The sequence below is a fragment of the Peromyscus californicus genome, unplaced genomic scaffold (genome assembly GCF_007827085.1).
Source record: "Peromyscus californicus insignis strain IS unplaced genomic scaffold, ASM782708v3 Scaffold_8__1_contigs__length_139910024, whole genome shotgun sequence".
NCBI classification, from domain to species: Eukaryota; Metazoa; Chordata; class Mammalia; order Rodentia; family Cricetidae; genus Peromyscus; species Peromyscus californicus.
The window spans coordinates 12,271,711-12,293,090 of record NW_026294606.1 but is presented as its reverse complement, the minus strand read 5'-3'; the positions used below and the strand labels follow the sequence as shown (position 1 = coordinate 12,293,090).

The 21,380-nt window shown below is 47.3% G+C and overlaps 1 protein-coding gene across 1 annotated transcript in view; it reads right to left on the bottom strand.

Moving 5' to 3' along the window:
- Positions 1 to 14,158, bottom strand: part of Diras2 (DIRAS family GTPase 2) — a 32,359-nt gene extending 18,201 nt beyond the window's left edge. The window contains exon 1 of the mRNA XM_052728127.1: positions 13,764 to 14,158. The gene's annotated coding sequence lies outside the window, so the exon portion shown is untranslated. The remainder of the gene's footprint in view (positions 1 to 13,763) is intronic.
- Between the last annotated feature and the right edge of the window lie 7,222 nt (positions 14,159 to 21,380).

Below are 21,380 nucleotides of genomic sequence, written 5' to 3'. Positions count from 1 at the left end.
GTTTTCTTGTATTAGAGCTGCCTTGGTTATGGTGTCTCTTCACAGCAATAAAACAGTAACTAAGACAGTGGTATACACCTGTAATCCCAGCACTGGGAGGAGGAGGCAGGAGGGTCAAGTTCAAGGTCATTCACAGCTATATGGAGATTTCCAGGACAGCCTGGCCTACACGAGACTTTATCTCAAAAAATAAAAAAATTTAAAAAAATCAGTATCTTTGAAAAATCAATCATGGTGGGGAAGGTGCATTCTAAGAAGAGATACATGAACATACATAGCAACCTTACAGGTGTCCCTCAACATCCATGGGTTCAGTGACACCAACCTGAGATCGAAAATGTTCAGAACAAAAGACGTATTGGTTTATGGCCTCAGGAATCAAACCAGGACTTTGTGCTTGCCAGCTGAACATTCTTCCAACTGAGCTTACCCCCATCCCCTCCAGGTACTATTTAAAAATATTAACTTTATGTCAGATTCTCATTTTTCCCATTACACAGATTTGTATTGCCTTAGGTATCATGAGAACCCCAGAGATGGGTTAACGTGGGGAGGATATACAGAGGTTATAAGCTAGCATCATCCCATCTTACATAAGAAACTTGAGCACTGGCAGAGAATGGCCTCAGAGCTCACAGGAGCAAAGGAGGAGGAGGAGGAGGAGGAGGAGGAGGAGAAGGAGGAGGAGGAGGAAGAGGAGGAGAGGAAGGAAAGGAGGGAGGGAGGGAGGAAGGAAGGAAAGAAGGAAGGAAGGAAGGGAGGAAGGAAGGAAGGAAGGAAGGAAGATGGATCTTTCCCCTCGGGCCAGTGAGACTGCTCAGCTGCCAAGCACTACAACCTGAGTTCCATCCCTTAGGCCCACATGGTAGAAGAAGAGAATCAACACACCAAAAGCTATCCTCTGGCCTGTACATGTCCATGTACAAACACACAATGAATAAATAAATAAATAAATAAATAAATAAATAAATAAATAAATAAATGAATGAATGAATGAATGAATGAATGAATGAATGAATGAATAAGTTGATTAATTAAAATTTAATCTGCACAATTAAAAACTTGAAAATTCAATTATTAGAAAACACTTGCAAATGGAAGGTGTCCCTCAGTACGGGTCCATTTGATTAAAATGTCAATGCAACGTGTCCCATTCCATTTCAAGAACATACGGTGTGACAGAACAAGCAGGATGTTGGAGCAGTGTTCCAAGAGAGGGGATGTGGCGGGGATGGGAGCTGTCCAGCACAGACCGGTAGGTGCAGACACAGGCAGGGGTGGACTGACAGGCTCTGCATACAAGGAGGAGCCTTCCAACGGATTAAGCATATAAGGTCAGCAAAGTCACAGACAGGAACAAACAGGTCTTATGGAGACTTGATGGACTGGGCCAGAGATCAGGTTTTACTCTGAGCAGAACAGGAAGCCACCAGGTAGTTTTGCACAGGGAAGTTCCGCTTCTCTTGAATCAACCACTATGAAGACCCAGCAGGCTCCTAGAGACAGGAGTCCAGTCAAAAGATGTCCGCAGTTCCAGTGCATTCTGGGAACAGGTCCACTAGGATGGGGAAGGAAAGGAAGGTGAGCTCTGCATTTCTAACCAGGAGGACTTACTCCCCTGCCATGGTTGCTCATCAGTTCTCCACCACAGCAGAGGTGGCATGCCTCTACTGGCTCACACATCATCCCTATGCCAGCAACTACAGACCTCACAACCTTTGGGCAGGACCTTCCCCCTAGATTGCAGACACACAGATGACTTCCTTGACTCCTCCAAGAGCATCCCATCTGGGCAAAGCTGAGATCCCCACACAGCCACTCAGGACTCTCCTGGTGCATCTTCATCTCAGCGGTCAGCAAGATCCTTCCAGTTACCCAGAACAAGTTACCCTAGAGTCTTCCTTACTCCCACATGCCCCCAGGCTTCACATCAACTCCATTAGCAACACCTTCAGCAGATACCACCCGCAGGTCACTCTCCACTGCCGCCATCAGCTCTCCACGGGCCTATGTCTAGTACCAGGCTTTCTGAAGCAGTTGTCCAGCTGGCCAATTTCGTGTGGTCCTTGGGCTCGGCCAATCCTGATGGGCTCTAGAACACTCAATCATGCTCAAGTCCCTCAATCAGCCCCTATGCTGCCTTCCTGGGAGTACAAGCCAATAATTTGACTTCCTTTCACATACGCGCGCGCGCGCGCACACACACACACACACACACACACACACACACACACACACACACACACCTGTCTTCTACCATTGTGCCCCTTGCTCACTTCTTCCCAGCCACACAAGTCTCCACTGCTCCTGGACACACCAAGCATGCTCCTATCTCAGGACCTTCCTACTAGCTGGTCCTTCTATCCAGACCACTCTTTGTCCAGACTTCCACAGGGCTCACATCCTGATCTCCTCCAGGCTTGTGCTCAAATATCAGCCTTCTCAGTGAGAATGTCTCTAGCCAAGCTGCCTCGATTTACAGCCAAGTCTCATCCCCTGGTGGTTTGTGGCTTCCTCTTTCTCATGTCTGGAGCACACAGGCCTTCTTGGCTCCCTGCAGTTTCCTTGTTTTGAAGCTTGTTTGTACCACTGCTTTATAAAAGCCATCCATGGGCTTTTCATCTGCTCCATTCATTGCTGCCGCTGGACCCCCAAGGGGTGAGAATTGCCAGCCCACAGGAAGTGTGTACAAACAGTCTGTTCAGGGCATGAATGAATCTACACTGTGCTTCTAAGGAACAAACTGAGAAGGGTGGGTAAATCAGCTGGCCGTGGGTGACAATCCCTGGGCAGAGTTCTACCCTAGAGCCCCGTGTTTCCTGCTCTGGCACCTTTTATAAATCTGTGGTGATGACAAGTGTTTTGGTGATTGGATTCCCCCCACCCCCACCTTAAAACTTTTTAAAAATTATTTGTCTATCTGTGCACGAGTGATGGTTCCTTTGAAGGCCAGAAGGGAGCACTGGATTCCCGTGGAGCTGGAGTAACAAGCAGTGGTGAAATGCTCAGTGTGGGTGCTAGGACCCAAGCTGGAGTCATCTGTAAGGGCAGTGATGCTTTTAATTGCAGAGCCCTCTCTCCAGCCCCATGAGTGGATCTCTCCAGCGAGTCCTAAGCTACAAGAGCAGGGGACTATGTAATTACCACCATAGCAAGATAGTGAGCTGCTGCTCCTGTCCCACTCATGGCTCTCTGTTGAACGATTGTCTAAGCTGGTTCAAGGCCACACATTTTGCACAAAGGGCCTTTCAGATGATATAGGGCGAGCTACTGTCAGCGAGGGTGGGCCACACAAAAGGGTACTGGAAGGGAGGCTCAGCCAACGTCACAGGGCCACCCAAGGAGAGTGGGCTGCCCTTGGAGAGACCCTCGGTAGTCTGCAGAGGGACGAAGCAGGTGTGAAGAAATGCAGACTAACGCACCAGCAAGGGAAAACAGTAGGGCATCAGAGCAACCAGTGCTGGGCGAGGGGCGCTGTTAGGAGATAGAGTATGTGCCACGCAGGCTTGAGGAGCAAAGCCCGAGCCCTGGAATCCACACAAGCATGATGTAATAGTGTTGTGATGAGTGCTTGTAATCCCAGCACTGGGGCGGTGGAGACTGGCAGATCCCTAGAGTTCACTGGCCAGCCAGCCTGGCCGAATCAACAGGCTTCGGGTTCAGCGAGAGACTCTGTCCCATAAAACAAGGTGCATGACTCCTGAGGAACGACACCCGAGTTCGACTTCTTAGTGTCATATGCCACCAGCACATGCACAAACATGTATACACACCGACAGACACACCCATTCTCCCTAACCCAGACACACTCAGCAAGAACCTGAGGGTAATCCAGGCATCCGTGGCCTCATTCTCCAGATAAATGAAGTGAGATTCTGTGGACAGGGGTGTTTCAGCTCAAGTTCAACTGAAAGTAAACATGCAGGGGGTAAGGAGAAGGAAGACACAGCATCCTAGAGGACCAGAAAGTTGAGGTCTGTTTTGAATAAGACAAGAGAGCCGAGGAGAAGTGCTATCCATTATACAAGACACTGGTTGCAGAATCTTCAGTCACGTAATGCCACGCCCAGGCGTGGTCGCGACAGCAAATCCAGTAAGCCTTGTAAACCAATGGAGGTTTGCAGCCTGAGCATCGGGCTCTGGGTTCCAAAACATTGAGAAAGGAAGCTTTCTTCACACTCCCCATGACACTGTCAAACAACTTTCAAGTCTGTATCACACGCATCTGAGAAAAGCAATGACAGTCTCAGCATTCTGTGACAGCTGAGCATCCTTTGACTCATCAAGTGCGTGGTGGCTGCTTCACTGAAAATCCATACCAAGAAATGAACAGTGGGCACCTACACTATTGTGTAGTGGCTGAGGTAACACACTCCGGGAGAAGCACCCTGCATATCAGATAATGATTCATAACAGTAGCAAAATTACAGTTATGAAGTAGCAATGAAGTAATTTTAAGGTTGGGAGCCACCACAACATGAGAAACTGTATTTAAGGGCTGCACCATTAGGAAGGTTGAGAACCACTGCTCTAGACCCCTTTGGAAAGGTAACAAGGAAGGTATGTTTGTGTGCACAGTATGGAGGTCTATGTGTCTGTATATACATATGTGTATATAGTACATGTGCAGTTGGGAATATGATGTGAAAAAAAGACTGTGTGTGTGTGTGTGTGTGTGTGTGTGAGAGAGAGAGAGAGAGAGAGAGAGAGAGAGAGAGAGACACAGAGAGAGAGAGAGAGAGAGAGAGAGAGAGAGAGAGAGAGAGAGAGAGAGAGAGAGAGAGAAAGAGTGTACGCGTGTGCGCACATGCATGAGTGCAGACAACCTCAAGTGTCAGTCCTGGCCTTCTACACAAGGGTCTCTGTGTTGTTCACCACACTAGCTGGTCTGAGAGCATCTGGAGATTTTCCCATCCTCCCATCTTCTTGTAGGAGCCTTGGTATTATAGGCGCACGCTATCATGTTGCCTTTAAGTGGGTTCTGGGGATTTGAACTCAGGTCTTCATGCTTGCATGAGAGCTTTCCCACTGAGCCATCTTACCAGGCCCAGGCCCATCCTTTCTATGAGTTTCTACAGTTCCTAGGTTTGGACCCCTTTGGCAGTCTCATGGCTGTCTTTGCCCCAAAGCTTGACTTGCATTTCCATTAAGGAGTCTCAGGGAAGCTAAAGCTATTCTAAAAAATGGAAATCTCAGGCAAGAAAATGCTCAGAATGTCACTATTTAAATATCTCAAAACACTGCCAATGCAAAAACAGCACTACTAATTGTTAGAAAATGCAAAACACACAAGACAGACAAACGCCACCATCTTCCAGTGTGCTCAGAGCAGGTTCACTGGTTCACATGGACTCAAAACCACAATTTAATCAACATGATTTTTGACTCAGTTGCCAGAAACACTCTCATTCAATGTATGAATGGGAAGGAAATAGAATATTTAGCATGCAAGTTAATGGCTTGGGCAGACTGAGGTCTAGAGCCATGGTGAGGGAACAATCCAGTGGTCTACAGCTGGAGAGAGATCAACCATAGGTGGGAAGTTAGAGAGACGAAGCTAAGCACTCTGTCCAGGCTGTCTGTCTAGCACTGGTCTACTGTCTGTCCAGTGCTGGTCTACTGAGAGACACAGTTTGTCCACTATCAACTGTATAGAAATCCACTGTAGAGTCTTTTACTCAGTCAAGAACCTTTGTACATAAATATCTCATTTTTAGAAACCATATCTGGGGAGAAAAATCTCTTAGGCATGGAACTGCCAGGTTAAGGACGTAGTCAACCTTAACCTTAGTACACTTACACTTTCCACTCCAAAACCACTGCTCGTTTCTCTGTCACCTCACCCTCAAGTTTGCCTGCTACCGTGTGTTGTCAAATTCCTTGTTCCTTTCTGGTGGTTCCCGATATCTGCTTCTGACTGAGACAGTGAGCATCTTTCCATGTTAGGAGCAGCTGGAGTTTGTATCTTCAGGCCGCTGTGTGTTCTTGCCCTCCATTCAGATATCTCCCAATACACAAGGAGACTGCTGTATTATCCTTTGTGTTTTAAGGTGGGTCTCTGAGAGTTTGAGGTCAGCCTGGTCTACACGATGAGTTCCTCTCAAATTCCTCATGGTCAAGCAGGGGTCACAAGCATCCAAGTCTCAAATCAGACCTGCTGATTGAAGTGCTGAAATGAACTGCTTAGGGCTCTTTATTTATCTGTCTGTTTATTTTTCTTTTGTAGTTCTAAGGCTCAAGCCCAGAGCCTCTTGCATGCCAGTCAAGGACTGTATCACTGAACCACACTTCAGTTCCAAATCTTAGAGCTGTGAGCCCAGCAAACCCCTCAGGGAATTCTGATGAGTCTAAGCCACGAAAACCATGCAATTAAGAAATCAGGCTCAACTGAAATAAGTTGAAAATATCTAAACTTTGATGTTGCTATTGGTATTTGGGCAGAAATGCAGAATATGCATTGTTCTAGTTTGGGTTTTTATTGCTGTGAAGAGACACTATGACCATGGCAACTCTTAGAAGGAAAGCATTTAATTGGGGTGGCTTGCTTAGATTTCAGAGGTTCAGTCCATTATCATCATGGTGACATGCACGCAGATGTGGTGCTGGAGCTGAGAGTGCTACATCTTGCAGGCAACAGGAAGTCAACTGATGCACTAGGCAGTATCCTGAGCATAGAAACTTCAAAGCCCACCCCCATAGTGACATACTTCCTCCATCAAGGCCATACCCACTCCAACAAGGCCATACCTCCTACTAGTGTAACTCCCTGAAATTATGAGGGTCAATTACATTCAAACTACCACATGTATAAATCTGACTTAACAAATCTTCTCTTTTTAGTATCTCAGTTGTGAAAATTCCTCCCTACTCTCAGATTATTAAGCACTCTCTCCTGTATTTACATTTGCATTTCTTGCCCCTCAAAACTACTGAAATTACTGCACACGAATATGGAGGGATTCAGACCAACATTCAAAGGAAAGAAAAATAGGGGAAGTGACTTCCTATTCCCTCCCTATTCTTCCCAGGTGAACCCACCTGGGAAAATCAAACCCCAAACAAAAATGTTTTGCTTGGTTATCACAATAATATAGGTAATTTAGGAGCTTTTCAAATCTAGGTCAACCAGCTATTTCTACCCTCCAGTAATTCCACACTCCTCTTTGCTCGCAATCGCTCACACAGACCTCACTACCATGGTCATATGGGGCATGCATAACTCCTTCCATTCACTGATTTTAATTAACTTTTAAGTGCATGTGTGTCAGGGTGTATATGCATGTTCATATGTGCCCAGTTGCACCTGAGTGCACATGGAAGCTGGATAAGCATTACCCTCAGAAATGCCATCCACTCCTATGATGCCATGTCTCCCATTGGCCTGGCACCCACCTATTAGACTAAAATGGCTGTTCAGTGAGTTCAGGAATCCTCTGGTCTCTATATCCTCAGCACTGGGATCACACTCTCATGCCACCACACTGCCTTTTTACTCGCATTCTGAGGCGCAAACTCGGGTCTTCGAGCCTGTGATGCAAGCACCTCTAAGCTTACATCGACTAAGCGCTCTCCCTAGCTCGTCCTTTTAAATCTTAATTAATTTATTTCAATTATATATAAAAGTAACAGTTATAAATACACACACACACACACACACACACACACACACACACACACACAATTGATGTAGCATGTTGAGTGTTGGTACCTGAATATGTTGTGTATCAGGCTAAGCATATCTCTCTCCTCAGACATTGTCTTCAGGGTGAGAACTCCACACTTGCTTGTTGAAATGCACAGTTCATTATTGTTATCTGAGGCTGTTGTTGTACCATGGCACACATGCTCCTATCAGTGAACAAGATCCCACTTGTCAACTCCTCCCCATCTTTCCCCCTTCTGCTCTCTGGTACCTGACAACCACCAGTGAAGTTCAAAGTGGTCCTAAGAGAGAGGGACAAGGTCAAGACAAAGGAGCCAGATGGTTGGCCAAGGTATTGAGCCATTGGCAGGGGGTGGGGGTGATAGATACTCTCTTTAAGTCTCGGGGAACCATTCCATATGTGAGGAGACGAAGATAACCTACTGACCTTGGATGTGTACACTTAGGGTGGTTGGGGCTAGGTGGTCACACTGGAAAGGTGAACCCATGCTTATGAAGGTTCAACCTTGAGCTGTGCTATCCTCAAGGATTGGATTTGAATGCCACAGAGAGCTGAGTGGATTCTGCATGGCTTTGCCTTGAATGCAGAGGCATGGGTTCTGACCATCTTCCTCTCTCAGATCAACCCCAAACTCAAAAGTTTCAAAGCTGTAACAATAAGGAACCAGCTGAAGGCCCTGAGTTCAATCCCAGCATCAAGCACACATAAAAATACCTGGAAATCTAGGGTCACAGGTAGGAAGCTTCCCCTCACCGAAGAATTCTTAAAGCTTCAATGCATGTCTGAAGACTACTCTTCTGGAAACATTAAAGAAGAAAGTGTGGTGTGTGCTTTTATGAGAGAATGTGCACAGGTGGGTAAGTGAGTATGTGGATGTATGAGTGTGTGAATGTGTGCAGATGTGCAGGTATGTGGATATGTGGTTGGGTGTTTGGGGGATGGATGTGTTGGTATGCAGGGATGTGGGTATGTGGATATGCAGGTACCTGGGTGTGTGTATTTGCAGGTATTTGGGTGTGTGGATATGCAGGGTATATGGGTGTGTAGATATGTGAATGAGTATATGGATGTATGGTATGTGGGTGTGTGGGAATATGGGTGTGTGGATTTGTGGATGTGGGTATATAGGTCTGTGGTGTTTGTATATGTGGGTATAAGAGTGTGTGGGTATTGGGTTGTGGATGTGTGGTTTTGTGGTTTTGTTGGTGTGTGGATGTTTGGATATATGGGTGTGTGGGTTTGTATGTTTGGATGTGTGGGTTTGTGGGTAAGTGGATGTATGGGTTTGTGGATGGGTGAGCATGTAGGTGTGTGGGTTTGTGAATGTGTGGGTTTGTGGGTATGTTAGTATATGGGTGTGTGGTTTTGTAGACTATGGGTTTGTGGATGTGTGAGTGTGTGGGTTTGTAGACTATGGGTTTGTGGATGTGTGGGTGTATGGGTTTGTGGATGTGTGAGTTTCTGGATATGTAGGTGTGTGGGTTTGTGGTTGTGTGGGTATGTAAGTGTGCAGGTATACAGGTGTGTGGATGTGTGTGGATATGGGTGTGTGGGTGAGTGGATGTGTGGATGTGCATTGTAAAAGCCCTAATGGAAAGTTCCTGAGTTTTCCCATTTTCTAAGAAAAATAATCCCTTTCCAGACATTAACTAGCCTTGGAAATTTTTTGCCTGAAGTTATTTACACAAATTGCTGGGCTCTTTCAAAGTCTCCCGTCATGAACTCTGAGCCAGAGGTCCCCAGTGGCATCGTCAGGTGCCTCTTCAGCCCTGACTGATCTGCCAAACCACACTGAACCCTTCCCATTCGGGTCATTCGTGACTCCGCTTCAAACTGCAGGCAGGTTTGCAAGAGTCAAGTGTAGAGAGTTACGTTCCACACAAACCTTATCTACTGATGTAAGAAATAAGCGTATTTAAACATTGATAATACTCATATTGGTGGCAAATAGCAACCGAAGATCAGAGACACAGTATCTAGCCACACAGCAAACCACTGCCTGCCCAGTGCTCATGAGCTTAGCAATGGCTTTGCTGGCACTTTCTCAGTAAAGGAACTTAAATATGAAGCAAATTCAGGTCAGTACCTCCTGGGACAGAAGTTGGTGCCTGTCGCTGGTTTCTGCAATAACAGAACTCTAGTCTCCAGGAAGATTAGATACAGACAGCTAATTCCCATAGAATCGCAGCAATTATTTAAGCTGGTCCCCCTTATTTACTGGCAGAGATGTTAATAAGAGGGCTGGGCAGGCAGCTCAGTCAGTGCAGTGCTGCTGTGCAGACAGGACCTGAGTCTGACGCCCAGTGCTCATAAAAAACCAGGGGTGCACATTTGTAATCCCAACGCTGGAAAAGTGGGGGCTAGGTGGCCAGAGAGTCTAGTCAAGCAGTGAGCTCCAGACTCAAGGAGAGGCACTTTCCCAAAAAATAAGAACACCTGAAATGGCCCTCTAGCCTCCACATACAAGTGTACCCACGTGCGTGTATACACACAGGCACACACTTGTGCATGTACACACAAAGAGAGAAGAGGCCCAGACTTCTGCAAAGAAAGAAGAGCCAGGTCTTTTATCAATATGACTATTTGTTTATTTATTTATTTATTTTGTTTTTCGAGACAGGGTTTCTCTGTGTAGCTTTGCGCCTTTCCTGGAACTCACTTGGTAGTCCAGGCTGGCCTCGAACTCACAGAGATCCACCTGCCTCTGCCTCCCGAGTGCTGGGATTAAAGGCGTGCGCCACCACCGCCCGGCCTGTTTATTTATTTTTAATGGTCTTAAATTGGCAATAGACCTGATGCTCTAACTTTTATTATTATTTTATATTCTTATTATGTTTTATTTCTTTATTTTGCATGCATAGGGAAATGTGTGAAGGTGAATGTTTGGAGATCAGAGGACAATATGCAAGAATTGGTTCTCTCCTTCCACCATGTGAATCCCAGGGGTTGACCCCAGTCAATAGGCTTGGTGGCAGGCACTCTTTCCCACTAAGCCATTTCATTGGCCTCTTTTAGCTTTTACTAGCCACTGGCCACACTGAGCACCTGATCTGTATTGAGATGTCTTGTAGATCTAAGATTTAGCATGTGGAAAGAAAAAGAGAAAAAAGTACTCGTGTTTTATACTGAATAAACCTTTAATTGATTAGTTTTGATATGTGAGATACTAAATTTAAAAATATTAAAATTGATTTCACCTGTTCCTTTTGGTCTTCTGCTATGAATAATAGTGCAGTTTGAATTATACATGTAACACTCCCATTCTGTGTCTATTGGACAGCACTGATTTACAGGACAGCACTTGCTGCCCCAGGAAGAGGGCTGCAAGGACTCTCTTTTCAGAACTTGCCAGAAACAACCAAAGAGAAAGAGGACATCAGTTCCCATCTCTTCAAAAACTTCTCACCAAGTCAAGGAAGAGACACTTTGCTGCCACATAATAAAGACTAAAGCATTGTTTAAAAGCAATGAGATAACATTATGTTCATGCCTAAATATGTATGCAGGTGTTAGTAAATTTAACTTTAAAAAGGGCCCCAGGGCTGAAGAGATGGCTCAGTCCATAGAGCTCTAGTCAAGGAAAAAAATCAAACCTGATTTCAGATCCGTGACACCCACATAAAAAAAAAAAAAGCCAGGGACAGCCTTTCATGTCTGTAATCCGGGAGACAGAGTCAGGAGGGTCCCTAGGGTTCACTGCCAGCAACTTAATCAAATCAGTGAGCTCCAGATTCAGTAAGAGATTCCACCTCAAAAAATAAGTAGGAGTGCCACCAAAGAAGACCCTCAACAATGATCTCTGGTCACCACACTAATTTAAGTACATGCATGTGCATGTGCATGTGTGTGCACATGTACCCACAAGTACTTGCCTACACTTGCACACAAACACACATACACAGAGAGAGGAAAGAGAGAGACAGACAGAGAGAAAGAACATCAGCAATTTTGACAACATGGAAACCATCATCATTTTTGACACATCAGTTGTTTCCTGGAAAAATCATTACCAAAATCAATTAATGTCATAGAAATCAGTTTAGACCTGAAAAGACATCTGTCCATGGCCAATGTGTCCCTGCCAGAAGCACAGATGACCAATAGAGAGGTTGGGGCCACCCTGAGAGGGAGAACGGGACACTGGTTATCTGCGCTGAAAAGTCAACGCTGAATACTTCCAACACTCAGGCAGTAGAGCTTTCACACCAGGGGCAACCAAATTCTCTCTTCGTCACGTAGAAATTCTCTGGTGCAAAAACATCCTGCGCTCATCCCGGATACATGAACTTTCTATCTGAATCCATCAACTGATTTCAACATGTCAGCCATCCCTTGGATGTCAAGAATCAACAATATATTTTTTACTACAAGAGGTAATTTCTTTCTTTATAAAACAGGCCCCATTATTTTTCAGAGATTTGGGTTGCTCAATCTGATGTCTGTCATTTGCGGCTAGAATAAGTCATTTCTAGTGGCAATACAGAATTACGTGTGCGAGGGAGGGTGGAACACATATGTGAAGCTGGTAACAAGGTCCCCATCTGCCCTTCTCAGGCTGAAATAGTTGTGTTGGCAAGACTGGTTGCTAGCCAGCTGCTGGAGTCCCCACCCTGCCCAGCATGCCTCTCCACCTGTGTGTCCCAAGCCTCAGGAGCATCCCTGCTAAAGCACCCATGAGAAAAGCTTCTAGAGGTTTCTGTCTAAGCCCTGCACATGGGTTTCCAACACAGAAAACTGAGTAGTTAGCAGTGACCCTGAGCCTGGCTGTATTCAGCAGCTAGCCCTGGCTCTTCCCATTCCTTGCCCGTGTTATCCAGGGAACAGCTACTAGCACTAAATTCAGTGTCCTCAGTCAAAGGGGCCTCCTTCCTCTGTCATCTTCTGCTTCTCAGATAAATTGGGGGTGGGGGGGGTGGGGGTGTTGTGTCTTCTTGTGCCCCAGCTCAGGGGTCTCTCAAATATGAAGGGCTAGCACAGATAAAACTGAACACTTTGCAATTTCAGGCAACAACAATAAAAAAAAGTATGATTCTCATACAAATTTGTTAAATTTATTCTAATTTTATCCTCCTCTTTTCTCTCCCCCCGCCCACTCCACCTCCTCGAATCCAAATGCCATGGGAAAGAGCACATTTGGAATGATTTGAGATGTAAAATACTTCAGCTTTTTGCTGTTACTTACAAAATATTCCTTTAAAATAATATTATATGGGTCTTTTTAAAGCAAATCATAAAACTTCTGCTAGGATAAACTAGCGTGCATGGGGGTAACAAGGACCAGAATGTGAAATAAATCCCCAAGCAAGGCCGGCTGTGCACGAATTCCTCCACTCAAGTTACATTGTGCTCCACCTTGGAAACCATGGAACAATTGAGGAGCGGGGCGTCCGGTTCCAAAGTCTCCCCCAGCCCCAGGGAATCTGAACGGAGGCGTGAAACTGCAAAATAGGGTGGAGAAGACCAAGCCGTGGGCCCCCAGCTGTCTTCGTCCTCTGATGGAGACCCACGTTCTTACACCTAGGACGAGACGGGGAGCCTGGCCTGGGTTCCCAGCTTCCCACCGGGAGAAGAAAGGGAGTCCCGTGGATATCCCAAGCCTGGTCTTTAAAATGGAAAGGAGACGCTGAGGTGGGTCTCTTTCCAGAGCATTAAGTCTAGAGGCCGGGGTCCCAAGCTTGAGGAATCCCCCATCAGTCTCTTCTCGTTTCTGAAAGCTTCTTTCTCTCGCTGTACCTCTTTCCGTGACTTTTTCTAAATCCATGGGATCGACTTCCGCATTCATGACAATACCTGCAGTCAAAGGATTTTCCCAACCGCAACTCCTGTTAGGACGGGATCCCTAATCTGTGTAAAACCCAGAGGTTTTGCTCTTTCAAAGCAATGTTAGCTGCTCAGTCTATCGTTCTCCCTAATGAGTTATGGATGGCTTCGTGCTCACCGCTCCCCTCCCCTCCTGAAGGATGGCTGGTCCCCCTCTCCCAGTTCGGGATGTATATTGCTCTTCACCCCCAGAGAGTAATCTGGATCCCCGGGACTTGCTAAAAGCGCCATGAACCCGCGAGCTGCATCCAGCTCCAGCTGAGAGCCGAGGTCGCTTACCTGGTGAGAGCCCGCTCAGCGCGGCAAGTCTCCAGGCGCAGCTCCGGGACCCTCGGCGCTCGGCGCGATGCGGTGGCTGCTGAGGCGGAGCGCGCGCTGCTCCCGGCTGATGACGCTGTCAGCTGCCCTGCGCCCCGCACTGCCCCTGTGCACCGCCCAGAGTACTGCACGCCCAGTGCAATGCCCAGAGCCCTGCACCTCCAGTGCAACGCCCAATGCAACGCCCAGTGCAACGTCCTGCGCCCTACTCTGCCCCTCGCTGCCTTGTGCACCCGCCTGGGTTTTGCACAGCCTCGCAACCACCAGCACCACGCCACCGACGTGCACCTCCGGTACACGCGCCTGGCCCTGCGCAGTCCTCCCACGCGGTGCTCTCTTGCTCTGGCCTCCTGCCTCCGGCTCCGCCCTCTTCAAGCTCTGGCTTTGGAGAGGCACCGTCGCTGCGGTGGCCACTGGGGCTCCAATGGCGCCTGCTTTTCGCCAAGAGCCTTTAGCTGCCCTCTACCGAAAGCTTCTGGAATAGATGGCAAGAGACTGGAATTTTCTGAAAATTCAGTGACTCGAAATCATTTTGTTGAAAGGACATTGGATTCTTCTGTTTCCAACTGAGCGCGTACCCTAGTGTAGTTAATCACTACTTACCACACAATAAGCCTTACTTGGTCACTGGGTAGTGTCTTGGCTTCTCTTCCTGTAGCTGTGACAAAGGCAACCTAAGGAAAAACGGGTTTGTTCCGGCCTGTAGTTCACGGGAGGGAAGTCAGGGCAGCAAACGCCTGAAGCAGCTGATCACATCTCACCGGTAATCAAGACTTAGGGCCGTGGAAGCATGCTGCTGTCCGGATCGATTTGTAGAGTTCAGGGTCCCCTGCCCAGTGAATGGTATGACCCACAGTCAGGCCATTGAGCGTCAGTTAAGTAATCAAGATGATCTCCCACCTACATGCCTGTGGCCGGTCTCCCAGGGGAGTCTAGATCTTATTAACTTGACAGCACTAATCACGTACTAAATCACGTGACAACCTGTCACTGAGCGGTCCCGAGAAATGCCCTGCCAACCATGCAGCACGAATGAATGCACTCTAAAAGTCTTTTTTCATCCTTACTTTGTCCTTAGTGAGTGATAAGATAACTACAAGATGAGGATTTTCTCCTCTAAACTTGGCTTAATTTATAGAGTCTATAAGCTATAATATAGAAAGTCACTTTTCTGTTTGGTGAGTTTCTGGGGTCCTGTAATGTCAGATGACATTGCCCCTTGAAGTTGATTTCCAAAGTAAATCTCTGCCCTGCTAGTCACAGGAAACATGCATTTTTAAAAATCTTACTTAAAGTGTGTTTTCACCATTTGTAGTGAAGAAAATGTCTTTTTGCTCCTGAGGTTAACCTGATTCTGGCCTTGCAGCTGTGGTCGCTAAAATATGAAAATAGCAGACCACTTTTAACAAAGCCATGTGAGAGTGGCCTCCACTAATACAGGCCTACTTCAGTCATGTCTGTGAGCAGGGTGTCCACATGCCCACAGTCTCTTCACTGTGAAGGGCTGTGTGGGGCCGGAAAGAGGGCTCAGTCACTACAGTGCTTGGGGAGCACTCACCTGAGTGTGATCCTATTCCAGAGGTGTGGAGTCAGAGACAGGACCCCTGTCCAGCCATCCTAGACAAATAGGTGTGTTCCAGGTCAATGAGAGACCTCAACTTAAAAAAAAAAAAGTATTTGACATCTGAGGTACAAAACTAGTGGTTGACCTCTGGCCTTTACATGCATTTACATACATGTGCACCCTCTTGTGCACACATGGGTAAGTGTGAGTGGGCACACACACACACACACACACACACACACACATACACACAAAGAAGGAAGAAAGGCAGGCAGGCAGGCTAGATCTTTGTGACACTGGGGAAAGTGACCAGAGCAGGGAGCCCATGTGTAGACAGGCAGCTGCTGAGTCTAAAAATCTGAAAAACCACCCAGGCTAACAAGTCAGGTTGCCGCTTGCCATGACAACCAAAGTGTAGGTTGTCGGGTTAGAGGACGAAACGGAACCTGAGACATCAACAAGAGAGTGATAAGGCTGAAGAGGGAGAAACACTGGGCAAAGCCTGCTCCCCTCCCGAAGCTGGAGCAGGGATCTCTCTGTGGGGCCCTGTGCTCGGCCACTGGACATCACCATTCCCTCTGGGACTCTGACACAGTGGACCCAGATGCCCTACTTAAGGACGAGCAACTGAAATGATGTTCCTGGCCTCTCTGCCATTTGTCATGCGCCCCTCGCCCCAGAGGCTAGCTAAGCTGCCTGTCAGCTGAGAATCAGAAATCCCAGCACAGCACAGAGCCTTTGCTGTGAAGGTTGCCAGCATAGCCACCTCTATGAAGAAGAGTGATAAAACAGTGAACCGGGCACCACACTGGAACCTACATGCCAGTGAATGCAGTTCTCAGACATTTCCAAGGTCCTTACGTTGGTAAACCTTTGTTAAGAGTAGAAGACCCCGACTCCCAACAATGCTGGGACCTAGGCTCTTCTCCTACCGACAGAGATCCCATCCAATACCCTAGGACCCTCCTGGGACCTCATTTGAGCTCCTTAGCAAGCCTTGAGGTTTGACTTCAGAAGCTACCAAAAGCGCAATATACTTGGTAGCTGCAAAGACACCACAGTGACTCTCGTGAGCAGCCCACGCCCCTGCTCTGGAGTGGGTCTCCTCCTTTCCTGGGTGTCTCCCTTTCCACTGACTTCTGTTCTTACATTTGTTGAAAATGCTTAACAAACAAACAAACCTCCAGCTCTGCTTCCAATGGCTTGTCCTGAAACTCTTTCCTACAGGGAAATCAAGAATTGGGATTTACGTCATAATGGACCAGGAACTGAGGGTAGGAGTGGGCTGGAGGCAACATGGAGCAAAGCAGTGTCTCACCCTGCTGCTTCTGGCCCTGTCACCTCCCATAATGTCCCCCTAAGCATCTGTCCCATTTTCTTCTGAACTGCTTTTCCTTGTCTGTATATGCCAAGCATGGGGCAACTGCTAATACCTCTTAAAACAAGACTCCAGTCCAGCAGCATTAAGTACAAATATATATATGTGCTACCAAAGCAAATCTAAACCATTACACCACATCACCCCAAACTTCATTTAAATTACATGATCCCACCTCAGAACTTCAACCTCAGAATCTCCTTTTAATTGAGACATCCTCATCCCCAAAACTGCCCACGCCTGTGAGAGGAGACGCTTCCAGCCACAGACTTCTGAATATTAGCAAACATCAGAATTACTGGAGAGAGGAGTGAGCCTGTTAAATGCCATGAACACTGAGTCTTGATTTAATTAAATCTGACATAGGATTCCTGGTAATGGGACTGGGGCTTTGAGCAGGGCCCTAGGTAAGGGATGCCCTACCGTGATGCAGAGCCAGGTAACAGATAATGGTGGACTTCTCTATGCTGGGGAGGAAGAAACAGTTCCCCTCTCTCAATGGCAAGTGTAAACTGGCATAGCTTGCCAATCCAGTGTCAATCTTTTGAGAAAACCCCGCCCTTCTTTACAGACTTGCTGCAGGGCATTTGGGTATATATGAAGAGGCTCCATACCTCCTCCTCCTCACTTTGCTCTTGGAACTTGAGACTGTGCAAGCTTACCCTTGGCCAGTGCTCATGTTTACAGAAGGCACCGTTTCTCCCCACAACCAAATATACATGGCTTTAGGAAAGGAGGACTCTGGGCAGGTGTAGACCCCTCCAGACATCTAGGCTGATGACGGCCTCATCGGAGGCATCTCTGTCCCACTATCGCCCTCTGCTGGTCATCTTTGTGTTCTGGCCAAACTACACCTCTCAAGGCTGTGCAGCAAACCCGCTTCCTCCCCATGTCTGTATAATGGTTATCAACTAAGCCCAGGCAGGACCTGAGTCCACAGTGGTAACCAGCCAGCAATAAGTGATTCTCATGAGCGGGCATAAATTGCTGAAGACTAGAGAGCCATGGCTGCTTAACAAGGAAACTTGTGGGTAATGGGAGAATGTACCTCTGATGATGTTCCCCTCTGATGGTGTTCCCCTCGGATGGTGTTCCCCTCGGATGGTGTCCTTTGGAATTTGTCCTCTTTTCACAACTTTTTCCTAAGACAGGATTTTCAGGGCCAGCAGCCTCAGGAGCTGTGGGAAACTGTTAGAAAGGTACATGCAGGGCTTCAGCTGAGACTGAACGCTCACCACATGCACAGCATTCCATCCCAACACTACATAAACCACGCATGGTGGTGCACATCTGTCATCCCAGCACTCGAGAAGTGGAGGCAGGAAAATCAGAAGTTGAAGGTCCTTTTTGGTTACATGCTGAATTTGAAGCTAGCCCCATGCTACATGAGATCCTGGGGGTCAAGGGGTAGCAGAAAGGAAGGAAGGAAGGAAGGAAGGAAGGAAGGAAGGAAGGAAGGAAGGAAGGAAGGAAGGAAGACAGGTAAGCATACTGCAGCTTCACCCCAGACACATTGAAACTGAGACTCTGAGGCTTGGTGCAGCATTGTTATTTAGCAAACGATCCCAGAGCTTCTGACACACAGCAGAATTTTAAATACATGGCACTAAAATTTGTCTTTTCAGAACTACATCCCTCTGCAGATGCATGTTAGCATATCTCCCCCAGAATTGTTGCAAGGTGCCATCTTGAGGGAATGCGCTCAGGGCAGCTTCATGCTCACGCCCTGGTGATGTGTCTGGCAAGAAGAACTCAGCAGATTCTCGCAGCATCACAGTAGCTGGCAACTGTCCCTGTAGCCCTTCCTGATAAGGTTCTACCATATATGGATTGAGGATTCTGCTTCTCAGAGAACATCCCAGCCTTTCTTAAATCCCACCCCACCCTGGTCCTCGCCCAGGTGCCTCTTCGCCTGAGGTGACTGTGTCCATATTCATAACCAAGGAGGAGCCAGACCTCACAAGCTAAAGCCTGAGCTCTGCATAGCAGAAAGCTCAGTACGTGTGTGTGTGTGGGGGGGGGGGAGACAAAAGGCTCCTCCAGAAGGGGAGAGGAAAATAAGAATTCTCTTTGTGTTTCATCGGAAAGTTCTCCAGCTCCACAATATGATCTCTGGAACCGGGTTGGCCATCCAGAGCTGGCCCACAGTGTGGCAAAGGAGCCACTTCTGCAAAAGTGTTTTTGCCCTGGGGATGTCATCTTGGGCAAAGTGCCTCTCTTTGGTAGCAGGGCAATGGCCAGAGAAGGGGCAGGCTCAGCTTCTGCTGCACATATACCCAGTGCCGAAGGCAGTGAGCTCAGTCTTGAACGGCAGATCTTGCACCCATGACCAGCTGTCAAGGGTGGTTTGCAGAGGACAACGGCTACAGATGAACGGTTTCTGAGGTGGGTTCCTCTGCTGAGAATGAAGAGGGTTAGTCCTGACTCTGTGTTGTTAATTACCCCTTTGGGCTCAAGCCAACCACACTGGATGCTTTTAAATCTAATGAGGGCTCTGGCTGTCTTTTCCTGATCCTCCTTGGATATTATGTATGTTCCATTAAGGAGGAGGCACCAGGCTGGCGCTCTGTTCTTAATCTTTGCAGCTTACCCGAGCTCCACAGATGCTAAAGCTGACATCTGTTCTCTATAATCTGGGGGGTTTCTTGTCCCTGCCTCCTGTAAGGCTGACCTAGTAGTTACCCAGGTCCACCTGAAATGCAGGTAGAAACATAGTCAAGATCGTATTGGTCTGTGACGGTTCATCTCGACTGTCAAGTGGGTGGGATTTAGAATCACCATGGAAACAAGCCTCTGCTGTGCTTATCTATAGGGATTCTCCATATTAGGTCAATGAAGGTGGGAAGACCACCCTGAATATGGGCAGCACGGGGTCCGAGGCTGAATAAGAAGGAGAAAGTGAACTGTGCACCAGCATTCATCACTCCCCGCTTCCTCCCTATGGACAGGCACGATGTGGCCAGCTGCCTCTCAGGCCTGCATGCACACCTCCCTGGACACGGTGGGCTGCACTGGGGAGGTGTGAGCCAAAAGAAACCCTCCTCAGATGCTTTCATCAGTATTTTGTCACAGCAATAAGACAAGTAACACACACGGGCACACACACACACTCACATATACTCTCACACACATGTATACACACAGAGACTCAAATCTGTGTACACACAGGCACACACAAACAGACATGCATGCACACACATCCACACACACACGTACACATGCATATAAAGCGAGCGTCTCCTGACTGCCTTGTGTAAGGCTGAGCAGCTTCCTGCTTGGAGTAGAATCGTGTTATTTTGGTTTTCAATCTCTGTGAGATTTTGCTTTAAAAAAATACTTATGAGGAGAAAAGATGTATTCCACTCACAATGTCAGAGGTTTCAGTCAATCATGACCACCAAGGCGCTGAAGAGCATCTCACTTCCTGTTAGACAGGAAGCAGCAGAAGGGATGCCTGCATTTTCAGGGCTTGCTTCTTTCCCCTGTTTTATTTCTTCTTTAATGGTTCTACCCACATTTTGGGGTGGGGGACGTTCCCCATGGAGCCACATCACAAACAGCAAGGTGTCTAACAATCCGGCGAGACCTGAGTCCCTGATTCAAGGACTCATAGACACACCCAGAGTGACTAGCCTCCTAGGTGCTTCTCAGTCCATTCAAGCTGACGGTCAAGGTTGCCCATCATCACACCCAGAAGAGATAGTGAAGTGGTGACTCACATGGGCTTTCTCTGGACATGGCATTGTGGATTCAGTTGGGAGAGGTCACACAGACATTGCGAGAGTGTTGCTTCCGGACACCTGCCCTTAACTCACAAAGAGAAAGTGGTGCCACAGATGCGATTTCCACACACAAACTCAAATACCAGCAAGTATGACCCCTTCTTCCAGAGGGAACTCCAAAACCCAGGCAAAAACCTGGAAGAGCTGTGATGAGAACAATGGCAATGGAGTGGGAGCCGCAGTGTGCAGGAACCATGGTTACAGGAAGACACGCACATATTACAGAATGGCTCAGACTATATTAGGCATGATGATTAAACTGCAGGCCAGCTCTGGAGGGAAAAATGGCAGAATTCTCAGGCTCTTTCCTCATCTCAGTCATTAGGAATCCTTGATAGACATCCTGACTGACAACTCGAGAAACCGAGGAGGCTGGAGAGGTGGCTCCACATGGACCAGCACGCGTTGTTCTTGCAGACGATCAGACAACTCCCAGCTACTTCCAGCTCCGAGGTATCTGAGGCCCTCTTCTGGTCTCTGCAAGCAGTGCACCCATGTGCTCACACTGCCCCCTACCCCCACACGGACACACATTAATTTTTAAGAAATTAATTTTTAAAAGACAGAAATTAAGGCTTGAGTCGTTTTTCTAAAGGCACTCAAGTAGCCAAAGGAAAGATTCAAATCTTTCAAAACGAAATCAGACACAAACAAGCAGCCAAAAGTACACAGTGTACACAGACCAAAGGGTGTCCAAACAAGCTTACAAACAAAATCCGAACTGGTGGGATTACAATATCCTTTTGACATCAATAAGTAGAAATAGTGTTAATGAAACAGGAAGGTAAGTAACTCTTTCCCTTTGGAACATTTTTTTGAATCAGCCATGTTGCTGAGTGAAGGCTGGGGTAAAG